Here is a 13335-nt window from a genome sequence, read left to right as displayed (position 1 = left end):
TGCTAAATCTAAATATAAATCTAAATATTAAATCTAAATCTAAATCTAAATGTTAAATCTAAATGTTCTGGGTGAAACTAAATATTTAGCTAATATGCAAATTCACACTGCCGGTCACCGGAAGTACCAAAATAAAAGCTGGAGATGGTCAGACTGTTTATAGAATCAAATAACGAATTAAAACCAACTTATCGGGGGAAATGGACACTTGAACATACATTAGCGTGATAATAACTACCTACCATAAACTTTTGCATGCTATTGTAAACATAGTCAGTGTAACAGATATTTTGCAGAAGCAGTGCAGAAGCAGTCCTCAGATTAAAATATGAGGGGTAGCTTGACCTCATTATGTGTTGTTTTCCTCTAAAGAAACAGAGCACACTTCTGACAACACCCAGCCAGTGATGCTGTCTGTGGTTAGAGAATAAAGAGACTAGAGAAACTTTCAACCAGAGAAGACAGAGAGCCACACACAGCACTAATTTAACACCCTGCAAATACAGCTACAAACAGAATTTTTTCTCATGTTGAAGACAAGCTGGTGTTGTTTTACTGAATTTAAGAGTTAATGAATGTTGTTTAGAAAGTTCTCAGTTTCTTGTCCTTTAGTTTACTGATATCACTTCTCTCTGAGGTCTTCCAACCTTCCAAAGAATCCACAGCGGCCATGCTGAAGTGCACGAGTAAATCAGCCGACCACACGTCTGTTAGAAGCCTGAAGGTTTTTTTCCCCGTTAAAGGGTTTTTTTGGGGGAGTTTTTCCTTATCCGCTGCGAGGGTCATAAGGACAGAGGGATGTCATATGCTGTAAAGCCCTGTGAGGCAAATTGTAATTTGTGACATTGGGCTTTATAAATAAAATTGAAATTGAAATTGAATTGAATTGAAGTTAAAGTCTCCACTTTAACCAGCAGATGTCGGTCTTTGTATGAATTTGCAGTTGTAACGTGAATGTTGGTTATTTAACAACACAAGGCACAAGTGTTTGTGTCTTTAAGCTAGAGCACGCCGGGCTGTTTCGTTGTCACAGTGAGTGACGTCTTCCTGTTGATTTTGAGGGGGCTCATCCACCCGTCGCTGCTCCTCCTTTCAGTGTTTGCACCTTGTGTTGCAGCCTGTGTGATGCTGAACAGCCTTCTCGTGCTCAGATGCGCCCGGAAGGCTTTGCAGAAGATGAAATAGATAAGTGGGTCCAGGCAGACGTTGAGAATTGACAACATGATGGTCAGCTCCTTCAGGTAGTAGAACACCTGGCTTAATGAGCACTGACGCCTCAGGAAGGCGTAGGGAAGGCGCACCAGGTGGTACGGGACGAAGCAAAGGCAGAAGAGGCTGACCAGCACCAACATGTTCCTGCGTGATTTGGAGAGTTTCTTGGAGTTGGAGGATGCCGGCTGCCTCTGCTGGGCCAGCGACAGCCTGCGGGACGTGCCATAGTAGAAGAAGATCAGGGAGATGAGGACGAGCAAGAAGATGGCGGCGGAGCAGGTGTGGATGATTTTGTAGAACAGGCTGAGCTGCTTGCTGTGCAGGACGTCACAGGTCACCATGTCAGGGACGGAGGACAATGGTTCCTTGGTGAGGAGTGACACGATGACATAGGCGCTTGAGGTGGCCAAAAGGAAAACCCAGGTCAGCGTGGAGATGATGTGAGCGGCTCGCACCGTCTGCAGGATGTGATTTCCTAAAGGATGGACGATCTTCAGATACCTGGAGAGAGGAGAGGCAGGTAGATGAGTCATAGCCAACACTGTCGACACACGACCTTATCGCTTGAAAAATGTTGGCATCGTACATTTCTACAAACTTAGCAACACCTATGATTGGGGGCTAAAAAGCTGCTAGAAACAGCCACAAGTTGCTTAAAAAAACATATTTCAAGGCTAAAAAAACACTGAAAAAAGCCACTGGTCCCTAAAAAACACCCATGTCTGTAGGAAACGTTGCAGGAAAAAGAGCAAAAGGTCGTTAAAAAGGGCTTATAAGCTGCTGGAAAAACAGTGACATTAGCGGCCTAAGAAGCTGCAGGAAAAGAGCAACAGGTTGCTAAAAATCGCCCACACATGGGGGCAAACAACCTGCTCGAAAGCACAATTTATTTTTAAAAAGGAGATGAAAAAGAGCCTTGGGTCACTAAAAATCACTGATGTCTGTTGCCCAAAAATCCGCTGTTAAAAAAAAGCACTGTTTGGAGGCTAAAAAGCTGCTAGAAAGAGCCACGAGTTGCAACAAAACTAAAAACACGTTTGAGGAGGTAAAAGCCGCTGGAAAAAAGGGCCATGGGTTGCTAGTCAACACTCAAGTTTGGGGGCTAACACACTGCTGGGAAAAGAGCCACAGGGCCCTAAAGAACACCCATGTTTGTTGCCTAAAAAGCTGCTGGAAAAACAGTGACGGGTGTGTTAAAAACACCCACGTTTAGGAGCTAAAATCCTGCGGGGCAAACAGTGACAGGTCCCTAAAAACCCCCGTGTTTGGGGGCCAAAAAGCTGCTGGAAAAAAAGCAATGACTTGCTAAAAACCAACCGGTTTTGTTGTTTGTCGGTCTTGGCAGGCATCTCGCCTTGGTCGCAAACCATCCACCGTCCCCTCCCCCTCATGATGACAAAGTCAGCTCATAAACTACGTCACTTTAAAAAGGATTATGATGTTTCTCCTTGTGACAGAGCTGCACCAGACAAAAGGTCAAGATACAATTCTGCAAAACCCACAATTATGATTACTGATATTTTTTATGTCTAGTGCCCAAAACGTTAAAATGCATTAAAAGAGGCTCTATTTATCAAATAACACAGGACTGTTGGAATTCAGCCTTAGCATACCCATCCTTTTTAGACATCACACACAAGTGCTGCTTGTTTCTTCTACACTATCTACACATGCTTATTAGGGTGTGTTTAAATGTGCAGAAAGACCGCACTGTCCTCCACACCACTTCCTGCACTGATGTTAAATGTTTTGCACAAACTGTTGCATCGGCTAAGTCTGTGGTACTGAATTTGTTTTTTGACATGGGACACTGAGTTCATGATACAGTTGATATGCAAATACACATGAGGTCAAGTTTACTCAACACCTGAGGACAAAAGCAGACACAGCCTTGTTTCCTCTCTCTGAAACACTAAATGGTTCTGAGTTTTCTGCATCTTACGAAACAAGAAAACAGCTGATAGAAGAGGTGTGTTTACGTATGTGCTGATAGACGTGTAGTCGAGTTTAGAAGCTGCTTTAATGCAACATGACATCTATGATGTGGTCGGAAGGACAGCTCTGAAACCAGATGTTGTGAAATAGTTACTGCAATCAGACTGATGTGATCTACAGACAGGCAGCCATCAGTTAAGGAATCAGGCTGTCAGAGGGGGCATAGGGAAAATAAGTAAACAGGAAACCACGTCTATGTGGTGGGTTGGGATTCTAGCCCAGGTTAGAAGGGGCATTCAGGAGGGAACCAAGAGTGGGTGTTTTTAGGCAACCAGCGTTGTACAGTGTTTGCACCACCAAATGTGGGCATGTTAAACTGATCTGTCACTGCAACTTTTAGCGAAATGTCACCACATTTCCAGTGGCATTTTTGCATTTGGCTTTTTTTTTTTTAGCAACCTGTCACTACATCTCGAGCAGCATTTGTGCCCCAGAAGGTGGGTGGGGTTTTTTTCCACAACTCATCCCTGTATTTCTAGGGGTGTTTCTGTTTTTACTGATCTGTCACTGCAGTTCCAGATGTATTTGTGTCATCAAATGTGGGTTTTTTTTCAGCAACCTGTCGCACCTGTCTTGTGCCCTCGAGGGTGGGCATTTTATTAATGACCTGTCACTGTATTTCCAGCAGTGTTTCTACAACCAAATGTGTTTGTTTTTTACTCATCAGTCACTGCAATTCCGGTGGCATTTGTGCCACCACATGTGGGCTTTTTTTAGTGAACCAGTGACACAGTTTCCAGTGTCATTTTTGCCATTGAACCCAATGCCTTTCAGTGAACTGTCACTTCATTTCCAGCAGTAATTGTTCCCCCTCAGGTGGGCATCTAATAATGATCTCTCACTGCCTGTCCAGCAGCGTTTCTGCCACCAAACATGGGTGTTTTTTACTGATCTGTCACTGCAATCCCAGTGACATTTGCATCACAAAAAATGACCATTTTTTAGTGAACCATCACTGTGTTTCCAGCAGCGTTTTTGTTAAACAAGGAGAAGATCTTTCAAGATTTTTACCTCCAACTCAACTTTGATCAAACTAAAACTACAGGCTGCTCAGTCAAAACATCTTCTCAGTACTGCAGCACGTCTGTCTGTATTAGAAAACCACATCCTGATGCTTTTTAAGCATAAATCTCACATCCTTATAATGAGAAGAAAACCTGTTCAGAGCAGCAGTTGAGGTCGCATATTTATAGTCATAGTTCAAAACTGTTGAATTCAGTCTGCTAGTTCACTTCATCTTTTAATCTTATCTTGTCTCACACCTTCATGCAAAGGTGACACTCGGAGGTATTTTTACTTACTGCTGACATTAACTAAAGGCCTTAACTTTACTGAGAGTGATCTGACAGGCATCTCACGGATTTCTGTCTCTCGCATTTGATCCATTTGGATGAAGTGTTACAGGGTACTCTCCCCTCACTGAGCTCTCACAGTCAATATGAGGAAGGAGGAAACCTCAATGAGCAACAAAAAAAAAGGATAGAAGATAAGAACATTTTTTCCTTGGTATGCAAACACATCATGGAATCACTCCTGAAAGTGCAGAGGACTGTTTGATTCAAAGTGTTCAGTGACGGAATCAGGAAGTGGTCAACCAACCAGCCAAACATCCAAATGCTGCCTCAGTGTGGCACCCTGACCTCAATTAAATCAGATGATGCAGAGAAACATCTAACCCCATTTAGTTTTCTCTGAAATTATTGCAGCACTTGGTTTTGACTAAAGTGCTGTCAAACACCCACCAGAAGACTTTCACACTGAAACCACAATTTACGTTGTCACACAGGGGTGTTAGTGACGAATGCCTCCCAAACTCTTAAAGATTCTGAGATGACTTTTGAAAGACTGAAGTGTGACAGCCGCTCACATCTAATGACAATGTGAGTTTTTAGTCAAACACTTTAAGATTTTCCAAGGACTGGGGATCTTGCAGGATCACTATTTGTAAGACTACAATTAAATTTTACATATTTGCAATTTCTTACGTTTCCGAAAAACACATAAATCTAGAAACACAAGATAAAAGGTGTCACATGTCGACAGTATTCTTGTCAATCCTACATCAATATAATCCATAAAGATAATTGTACTTGCATACAAACTTTACATTTTGGATTTGCCACGTTAACTAACTACCCGCCTCCGTTGGTTAGCTGGGTTATTTTAGTGGGAGGAGAGACAGAGACTTGTTCACATTCTTGCGCCTCCTCAGAGTCACCTCCAACATTTACTCTCCATGTTTGTCAAGCACTGTTTGCAGGAAAGGTAATGCATCAAAATGAGTATATATTCCATGTAATCATGAGCCAAGACTAAAAACTTAGATAATGTTAAACATGTTTGATTTTGTCACACTGTCGAGACGAGAGAAAGACCGACTCAAGTTTTATGACCACCGTAAACCACAGGTATGAGCTCATGAAGGCGCACCAACTGAGGTTAAACTCTCAAGCTTTTATTCTGAAATCAGCAATTGGTCTGACAGTGAAATCACTTGTTCAGTTGTTTGGTGAAAGGCCGGCATAGGAGGTACCACAAGGCCGATTTTGTTTCAGCTGGACAAAGCCAGGCTAGCTGCTTCTAGCCTTTATGCTAAGCTAAGCTAACCAGCTACTGGCTCCAGCTTCACTTTGAGTGCGCAGACATGAGAGTGATACCAGTCTCAGTAAGATGCTGAGCTTTTCCTTTATATTCAATGTGAAATGAAAATCTCACAGACCCTGACACCAGCTAATAACAAGCTCCTCCACCTTCCCTCAACACCGAGTTGCAGTCCAGCCCAGTCCTACCTGTTAGCTGCGATGTAACCCATGAACAGGATGCTGGCGTACATGTTAAGGTAGAAGGCGGAGGCACCAAAGGTGCAGTAGATCCGACGTATGGAGACGGAGCTGCTGGTGTAGTTGGTGATTCGGAGGGGCAAACAGAGGCTGATGAGGAAGTCGGCGGCTGCTAGGTTCTTCAGGTAGATGGTCACGCTGCTGGACACCTGCTGCTGAGCTCGACAGAAGTAAACCTTCAGGGTGAAGCCGTTCAGAAGCAAACCCACCTGCAGGGGAGACAGGGTGTGGTAGAAATGCATTAGACATGAAGGAATGTCATGGTTTGGTAATGTGAGGAAACTCTGGCTGTTCGGAGGTAAAGACAAAGACCTTGATGATGTTCCTGCTGCCATGATAGAACTGTGTTAAACCAGCCTTACACATTAGCTGTCTTTTCACTAAAGGTGAATTTTAAGAAACTTTTCAAATGGATCATTCACCTGAATAAAAAACATATTATATGCTTCTGCAAATCACAGATACATTACATTTGTACATTACACAAGATGATGACAGCAGAATCAACTGATCAGTTGTGAGTTAAATGTTCACTATGCCAGAATTTAATTAGCAAAATCATTTCCTTATCCCACTGATCGATCAACTCTTCTTTAACAAAGGCAGAACCCCAATCTGGTCTCACAGAAGTCCGTGTAATGACCACAACTTATCAGTATTGCATGTCGTGGTGGTGGCATGTATTGTGTTGAAATTACATGCCGGCACCAGGGAAACAATGCCTATGGAAAGTAGGGTCCTTGGTCATGGTGACATACAAATTCTCTGGTTTAAGGACATCACGCAATGGGTGGTGGTTAATGTTTCAACCCTGTAGGGAGTATAAAGAGCAGGAAAGTTGGTGTAGCAAGGAAGTCAGGCTGGTGGATGCGTCAAACAAACACTGGACTTTCACCCATGAGACCACTGTTCATTTATCGTGTGAAACTAAAACTCAACACTGACTTATTTTAACTTGACGTACTCACAACTTTTACATAGTTACATAATTTGACATGACATACTTAAGCCACTTTACGGCATACTTATGTCCCGTATGTGTAAATTGACCTTTTTTTCCTTCAACAACAAACGCACGTGGTTGGGTCCAGGAAAAAGAACAGGGTTTGCCTTTACAATCTTACGGAAAGTGAACCAACCTCCCGGGTGAAAGTCGGTGGTTGCTGGTGTGATGTTCTGTCTAGTTTATGCTGATGTGTTTGTGTCCACTTCCTGTTTTATTTTTGAACTATGTTCTCATTGTGTTTAGTGTTTCTTTTACTTCCTGAGTTTTCCCGCCTTTGTTAATTTCCTCATATGATTCACCTGTGTCTTGTTCCGCTCACCTGTGTGTGTAGTTAGTGATCAGCCCTTGTGTATTTAAAGTCCAGCGAGCGTTTCCCATATTCAGTTGCCAGATTGTCATTGTCGCTCTCGATTGTTCACACTCTCCCACCTTTTCCTTGTGTTTGATTCCTTTTGAGTGATTTCCCTGAATGGACTTTTCTGTCTTCACTGACTGCCCCCTGACCTCCCAAGTAAAGATTTAGATTTGATAAACTGTTCTTGGTGTTTTGTGTTTTTACTCTGCAACTGAGTCCCAGTTTTGTACTAGATCGTTACAATTGGACCCATCCACACATCCAAGTCAATGACCGTGCGCCAGTATTCCACGACTTCAGAGTGAGACGGGGTTGGTTTGTAACAAACGTATTTATTTTAACGAAAAACCACAATCTTTTTGGTAAACCTAACCAAGTAGTTTTGGAGCCTAAAAACAAAACGTGCCTGCACCCCGTAACTTCAACATATTACGTGCCATTACCACGTAATGCGGTGTTGAGAGGTCGAGGATACCCCTGTGACGGAAACCACGTCAAGCAAGTGTAAAAACTCTTGCCATATTTAAGATGATTTATATGTTGCTGTTTCCACAAAGCTTTTCTAAAGCAGCACTTCAAACTGCACATAAATATACATTCATGGAAACACAGCCATTGTCTGCCTCCTACTATTATACAAGAACAACATAAAGCAGAGTGAAATTTAAAGAAGCTTTAAGGATTTGACTGTGTCCATGCGTACAGCTGTGATCTCATATTAGTGTGTCTGATAAAGTTATTTTCAACAACAGCTGAGGCTCATCGGGTTTGTTCTGTTCAAGTTTTCCAGTTCGCAGTGAGGAGACAGGAACTGCATTTACAGTCAGGATTTGATTTGACAGTCGGGGTCCATTCTTACAAAAACTGTGCAAACAAATCATGTAGTTTCCTCAGACAGAGTAAAGAGACTCACCAGGAACACCAGCGTGCAGACCAGCAGGAAGAAAATGTTGGCCGAGGTGTCGACCTGATCGCACTGAGTCGAAGCGCTGCCGTTCGTCAGGTTGGACACTGAGGACTGGTTGAAGAACGGGGCCACTCCCACTCCTCTGGGGTCACTCATGTTGCTGGATATTCTGCGAGAGTGGTACCCAACTAAATTATCTTTGAAGTGTTTCAGCATCGTCCATCTGCACGCAGGAACTGATTAGAGCTGAAAGGGAAGTGACAGATCACCACAGCAGCAGCTGAGAAAATCTCACGATCAGAGCACGGGCTAAAATACACCACAACCCCTCAGACATCTAAATTTGACATGTCTGGTTAGAGGAGTCAGGTCCTGAACCACAGCACATCCCATCTGTCTCAGTAACCTGACTCCACCTGTTTCCGCCTTCTCTCATCAGAGTTTTTATACCAGCTCATTTCCTCTTGTTTCCCGCCACAGCATCAGTGTTGTTATGTTCCTCGTTACCTGTTCCTGTTCCTGGCCTGCTCACCTGTCACGTCCTCATGGATTCATTTAACTGTTTGGACTCCCTCATGCTGCCAACCTGTAAGCTTCTTCACTGTTTGCCTTGTGTGTGCATTTGTCTGAGTCCTCCTCCTTCTGTTAACCGAATTTACTAACGAGACAAACGTCCTTTTCAAACATCCTTAAATCAGTAACTTTTATCTTTAAGTGCAGTTCTGAAGCAGTAACTAGTTCCCTTAGCTTGTTATTTTCCCTGACTTAGTTCTACTTAATGAATATTTTTCATTTTATTCATTTGACTCACGATCATATTGCACGGTGTGGAGTTCAGACATTAGATACAATAACAGAACAATGGCACATGGCGCGGCTGACGTACTTCAAATGTTACTTAAACAAAGGAAGGACATTCTTCATAAAAGCACCTAGTTTATAAATCACTTTTGGCTCATCTGATTATCATGACAAAATCGATTTAAACATAGGTGAAGCATTCTGAGAAACACAATGATGAGGTTATAAATAACATGACATCATCAGCAAAGAAAAGTACATTAAAATGTATAAATCCTTACCTACACTGATGATACTGCAGATACTTAAACTTCACAAAGCTCAAAATACTTCTGCACACTGACTGCTGATACTTTAACTACAATAAGCTGAGACTACTTCTGTACTAATAATTAATAACACGAATCTGAGAATGCATCATACTGTTACTGCTGATACTTACATGTACTTTGGAACACAAGTACTTTTACTTCAGGTATTATTACTACACAAAGCTGAAATTATTTCTCTACTTTTACTGCTGATACTTTAACTACATGAAGCTGAGAAAATGTCAGTACTTTTTCTTCTGATATTAAAAGTACACAGAGCAGAGTTACCTGCTGCACTCACCTGTCAGTCTGAGTCTCTGACGAGAAAAACTATTGCACCTCCTTGACAGCGAGACGGAGGAAGACTGATGTGGTTTTAATTTTGTGTGACACGGCTGTTCATTTGCAAGTCAAACTTTCTCTCTCTCTCTCTCACACACACACACACACACACACAGCTAGTTGTGATAAACAGGTCAGGTTCTCCATTACAGACACTTTCAAAGTTGATTCTGTCCGTATTATTTAAGAGCCATGTGTCTGCTCTGTCCTTTGTTTAGATTTAATTTGATAATTTAATATTATTGAATTTTTTTTTTTACTGCAAAAAATATTTTTTTTCCAGAATCATCAGATATCAAAATTAACTTTAAGTCCTTCTCTTTAACACTTTAAGTCAAGATATAAACATTTAATTAATGTTTATAACACACTATAATATAGTAATAAACAGATCTAAGGGTTTATTAATGCATTTGTTAACAACTATTACTCCTGTAGACACCCATAACTGTTGGAGAAAAGTGTACATTAATGCAACACTAAACACTTTTTTTTATATATCTGCTTGAAACTAATATTATAGAGAAGTGTTAGCCATTTGGTGATCGAAGTGACTCTGAACGTGGCATGGTTGTTGGTGCCAGACGGGCTGCTCTGAGTATTTACTGGGATGTTCAGCACAGCCATCTCTAGGGTTTACAGAGGATGGTCCCAAAAAGAGAAAATATCCAGTGAGCCAAAATGCCTTGTTGATGCCAGAGGTCAGAGGAGAATGGCCAGACTGGTTCAAGATGATAGAAAGGCAACAGGAAGTCAAATAAGCACTGGTTCCAACCAAGGTGTGCAGAAGAGCATCTCTGAAGCAACAACACCTTGTCCAACCTTGAAGCAGATGGGCTACAGCAGCAGAAGACCACACCAGGTGCCACTCCTGTCAGCTAACAACAGGAAACTGAGGCTACAATTCACACGGGTTTTCTCACCAAAACTGGACAATAGAAGATTGGAAAAACCACATTCAGATGGAAGCATGGATCCATCCTGCCTTGTATCAACGCTTCAGGCTGCTGCTGCTGCTGCTGGTGGTGTAATGGTGTGGGGGAGATTTTCTTAGCACCAACTGAGCATGGTTTAAACACCACAGCCTACCTGAGTATTGTTGCTGAGCGTGTCCATCCCTTTATGACCACAGTGTACCCATCTTCTGATACACTCAGCCCAGCTTAGTCTAGACAAGGCGCTGGAAACATCAATAAGTCCAAACTAGCAGAACAGTCAGACTGGCTGCATGCCCATCCACCACAAGATCAAACAACGCTAATATTGATAAAATATTGCGTCTTTAGTTGCAGACAATTCAGATGCTTCATTTCTATTCTTACTGCAGCTTCTCAGTGCACAGTGTACATGACAAAGACGTGTATAAGTAGGTCAGTGAACACCACATCCCGTTCATGTTTGCTTTGTTATTTTTCATAGAAACCGGCCTTTATCTTTCTGTGTAAATATTAGAGGTTAAAAAGAGAAGAGAATTAGAACGGGACGAGGTGTCTCTGTGCTGAAGAGGAAAGTGTTTCAGGAACAACTTAATTGTTTGATGGAGGAAGTTAATGTGGAGGGGTTCTCCCCGGCTGACCTGAGAGGAGGAACAAGTTCAGTCAGGTCATAAAGTCCTGATGTAGTTCTGTCTGTGGTGGCTTCAGCAGGAGTCACAATGACTGTAGTAATAGCATGTGTTAAGTCATGTTTGCACACTGCTGCCTGGTGGTCACAGTGAGTTATTACAGTCATATCCACTGGTGCAGTGGATAGTCATTATAGCGTTGTCATCGTGTGCCCTCATGTGGTCACACTTTGTTACTACACCTCCATTATGAGAGTTTTATTTTGAAAGTTATTATGTTGTTAGTGTGATTTTACACCTGGGGTCCGTTTCACAAAGCAGGTTTAGTGAAAACTCAGAGTCTGTTAACCCTGAAATGAGGGAAACTCATCACTGGTTCAAGTAGCTACAGTACCTGTACCTGTACATCTGACACTGATCACACCCTTGAATCCCATGAAATCAATGCCGTCAGAAAAGTGTGCTCGTTTTACGGGCATCTGCCTTCTTTCTGCTGGCTGAGTAGAAGTCTGTGTTAGTTTAAACAGGCTTAATTATTTAACAGAACATGATATAGATGAGAAGACATTTATGTGTGTGAAAACAGCATTATGTTGGGGATAAAACAACTGCACAGTCAAACAGCCACTTAATATTTACTTTACAATGTAAAACATGATCAAAATCAGGTACCCCCATGAGATTATGCCGAGGTCTTACCTGTTTGAACAATGTTTTTATATTTCATCCTAAACTGCTGCCAAGTGCGCTTCTCCCCCGCGGGATTGCACCTAAATGAAATAAATTAATAGGCTACCATTCAAGCAGTTTTCCCCTGTAATATTATTGTGATTGCAAAGGATGACATTTAAACTTATGCATTCTCCCACGCTGTCTCCCTCTCTTTGCAGCTGCAGCGGTGTTGCACTTCTTTTTGAAAACATGTGTAAACTCGCCGCATGAGCGCATTAAGATTTCTAATTCTAGTGGGGTGAAAAACGCAGCCCTCCTCTTCCCTGTTGCCATGGTGACTCGTCGAATCGGGGCTCCATTGATGCTGGCTTTTTATAGTCATGGTGCACGCGCTTAACTCCAGGTGAAACTACTCCGAGTTGATTAAACTGATTCACATCAGCTGTTCTGGAACCGGAAACTCAGAGTTTCCTATCTCAGAGTAGATCAACTCAGAGTTCAGGATTAGACTCAGAGTTTGTTGAACCTGCTTTGTGAAACGGACCCCTGGTAGATTTCATTACCATGATCAGTTAATACTTATATTTATTTTATATTCATTATAACTTATTTTTTCTGTGTAATTACTTCAAATGAATACATTTAAAAATGACATCTTAGATTAAAAATACATTTGAAACAAGTAAAAAAAAAAGTGAAATAAAAAAACATATGTTTAAATAATACATAAAAATAGAATAAATGAAATAGGGAAGTGATTATCTATTCTTATCTATTCTTCTGTATTTATTTTAATTATATATGTAAACAGTTTGAATGACCCACTGATTTTCCAAAACTTTTTTTCTGTATTATATTTTAAAATAAATACAATGAAGAAAGCAGAAAAAGCTCGCACACTGATCAGAAAAATGGATTGTCCACTCCAGAGGTTGATGGATGTCAAAAACCTAAAATAAATACATAAAAATAAATAAACACGACATTTAACAAAAAAATTGAAACAAGCAAAAATACATTCAAAATAAAAATGAATAAATAAAAGGAAATTAAAAAAGAAATATTATTTGTGGTTAATTTAATGGCATATTTATTTATTAGCAAGTCATTTTGTTTTATTATTATTATTATTATTATTATTATTCACCTTTGTATTAATTTTCATACAAACATTTTTTGAATTGATGTATTCAATTTAGAATGTTGTATTTATTTTAGTAATATATTTAATTTTTTTTGCATCCCTCTATTGATTTTCCCAAACCTAGTTTTTAAAATGAATACATTTTTGAAAAATAATTTTTTGAAAAAAATTGACAATAAATGTAAA

General features: G+C 40.9%; 1 pseudogene; it reads right to left on the bottom strand.

Moving 5' to 3' along the window:
- Nucleotides 1–73: 73 nt before the first annotated feature.
- On the bottom strand, nt 74–9796 carry LOC125888426 (P2Y purinoceptor 14-like; annotated as a pseudogene).
- Nucleotides 9797–13335: the final 3539 nt, after the last annotated feature.

Source organism: Epinephelus fuscoguttatus, linkage group LG5, assembly GCF_011397635.1.
Source record: "Epinephelus fuscoguttatus linkage group LG5, E.fuscoguttatus.final_Chr_v1".
Taxonomy (NCBI): Eukaryota; Metazoa; Chordata; class Actinopteri; order Perciformes; family Serranidae; genus Epinephelus; species Epinephelus fuscoguttatus.
This window is presented reverse-complemented; position numbering and strand designations above follow the sequence as displayed.